The following is a 3192-nucleotide window of genomic DNA, read 5'->3' as shown; positions in this document are numbered from 1 at the left end:
TGGACATAAGCTTCAGCATTAGTCACTTTTCTGTAAACACTAAATTTAAAACTAAATGTAATAGGGTCATGGTATACCAAAACATCCAGAAAGGGCAGCTTATTTTCTACTTCATATTCTACTGTAAATTGAATGGAAGGTAGTATGCTATTGGCAAATCTCAAAAACTGTTCGAAGTCTATTTGATTACCTTGGAAAATTACGAAGACATCGTCGACATATCTGACCCAAATGAGTGGTTTTAGATTTGGATCACATTTGGAGAGGATTTCAGTTTCTACAAATTCCATGCATAAATTTGCAAGTATGGGGGATAAGGGTGAACCCATGGCTACGCCAAATTTTTGTTTATAGCCTTCATTGTTGAATGAAAATATTGTGGATGAGACACATAGACGAATCAAGTCTAAAAACAGATGGCGGCTCTAGAAGAACTTCTCCAATCAGCTAGGTTTGAGGGCGCCAAACGAAATGCAGGTGAGGTGGCTTTGTACAGGGGTGTGGCACATAATTCCAAGTTAAACAATAAACTACAAAAGATTGATTGACAAGACTGTTTGGACAAAAATCGGACAGAATAGTCATATTACCAATTTATCTTCCCTTGCTATCACTAAAGAACAAAAAGAATTATTGGGTTTGGGTTTTGAGCTGTTGTTTAGGAAACAAGTAAACACGACTTGTTACAGGGCATTAGCAATATAAATTATTTTAATTTCAGACATAATGATTTTCAATTGAATTTTTTAAAAGGTATTTTATTAGATAATCATCTGGGTAAACAGAACAGTATTTTAACGAAAAGACACAAACTAGCCCTTTTAAATTTAAAAGACAACAAAGACATCAGAATAATGAAAGCTGATAAAGGTGGGTCACTGGTGATTATGGATACTAATACATACAATTCGAAAGCAAATGACTTACTAAGTGACGATAATACTTATACTAAATTGTCAGAGTTGCCGTCGGTAACCTCTCTACAAATGAAATTCAATAGAGACGTGCGGAAAATAGCCAATACCCTCACGGTGACTGAACAAAAACAGTTAGTTTTGAGTAAAATATCAAAGAAAATGCCGAGTCTCCCTTACTTTTACGGCATACCAAAACTTCATAAAACAGGATGCCCTCTACGTCCCATTATAGCTACTTGTAATTCGCCACAATCTGTTATGGCTGTGTGGTTAGCCGAACAGCTCAGCCCATTATTAGGCACCTTTTCTAATGCTCACTTACTTCATTCAGTAACTTTATAGACAGGCTTAGGACCAATGGGTAATGTAAGAGGAAAAATGATTAGTCTAGATGTTACGGCACTTTTCGCTAATGTGCCTTTTGAGTTTGTCCTTACAAAATTAAAAGAACAGTCAGAAATTGGAAATGTTAACTTCCATATTCCTACAGAAACAGTTTTTAGACTTGATTCGTCTATGTGTCTCTCACAACTATTTTCATTCAACAATGAAGGCTAAAAACAAAACAAAAATGGCGTAGCCATGGGTTCACCCTAGCCCCCATACTTGCAAATTTATGCATGGAATTTGTAGAAACTGAAATCCTCTCCAAATGTGATCCAAATCTAAAACCACTCATTTGGGTCAGATATGGTCGACGGATGTCTTCGTAATTTTCCAAGGTAATTCAAATAGACTTCGAACAGTTTTTGAGATTTTGCCAATAGCATACTACCTTCCATTCAATTTACAGTAGAATATGAAGTAGGCGAAAATAAGCTGCCCTTTCTGGATGTTTTGGTATACCATGACCCTATTACATTTAGTTTTAAATTTAGTGTTTTACAGAAAAGTGACTAATGCTGAAGCTTATGTCCACTTCTATTCTTTTCATAATAATGAAGTAAAGCAAAATATAATGATAAATTTCATCCTAAGAGCCTTGAAAAATATGTGATCCTGAATATATTGACAGCGAATTTAATCATATAAAAGAAGTTTTTGGAAAATTATGCTATCCAAGACCAAAATTTCATAAATAATGCCTTCACTAAAGCCAAAAGGATTTTCTATATAAAAAGTCAATATGAATACAAAAAAGAATCAAAAAAAGTAAAAAATCTAACCTTACCATTTAATCCCAACTTACATAATATTAGAAAAACAGTAAATGAAAAAGGTGAAGAAAAGGTCAACTTGGTATTCAACTATAAGAATACACTCAAGGCTGTCTCATGCAAAATAATAACTCCAACCAAAGCTTGTTAACAAAGAAATTTGTGTTTATGAAATACCTTGTCTGGATTGCGATAAGAAATATTACGGAGAAAGTGGGAGGGGACTACCAATCAGAATCAATGACACACAAAAGAGCTTATAATTTGCATGCTGAGAATAATGCACTAGTCTCTCATAGTTTAAATGACGATCACCGCATTAATTGGAACGAGTCAAAAGTAATTTTCAATAGTAAGGATACAGGTATTAGAAGGTTAGTTTGAGGAGCAGCAATTATTAACAGGGGTCTCTCTATGGAAGGCAATAAAGCCTTTACGCAAGAAGATTTTATTTTAAATGAAATAATTTGTTGTCAGTTTATCAGAGATTATAACAGATATAGGTTGCATGGTAATAACACCAATAATCTAGCCACCTCCTGATACTGCCGCTGCCTCATCTTCTTTCGTTCAGGTTAACAGAGACCCATCCCGTGTCCCTAGTTGCAGGCGCCCAAGCTGCTATGGACAACACATCAAACGATTCAAGAGACGAACCGCCACTTCGAAGATCTAGGCGATTAGCTGGTTTGCCGTTGGAGAACGAGGGGATAACGTTGAAGAGCCAACTACATCATCAAACAGGCTATTTGTAAACTAGTCAAAAAACAGAGAGTTCTTGTATGGTCCACTGTTAGTAATTGTATTCAGATTGACAAGGAGGACCGTGCAGGTCTTCGAAAGCTCTCTGCTTTGTATTTTAAATAACAGATCAGACATATTACTGTGGTATTTACTTTTCCAATAATAATAATAATAATAATAATAATAATAATAATAACTAATAATAATAATAAAATAATAATAATAATATCCTTTATTTCGGTTCAGGGCCATATACAATGAACATACAAAATACACAGTAACATACATAATCTAGATATATGAGTCAACATGATAGGAAAAATTAGTAATCGGCACTTATCCACAAAATAGCTGAGGGGTAGCATAAAAGATAG

Source organism: Macrobrachium nipponense, chromosome 11 (assembly GCF_015104395.2).
Source record: "Macrobrachium nipponense isolate FS-2020 chromosome 11, ASM1510439v2, whole genome shotgun sequence".
NCBI classification, from domain to species: Eukaryota; Metazoa; Arthropoda; class Malacostraca; order Decapoda; family Palaemonidae; genus Macrobrachium; species Macrobrachium nipponense.
The sequence above is the reverse complement of the archived record's forward strand: the minus strand, read 5'-3'. Positions refer to the sequence as shown.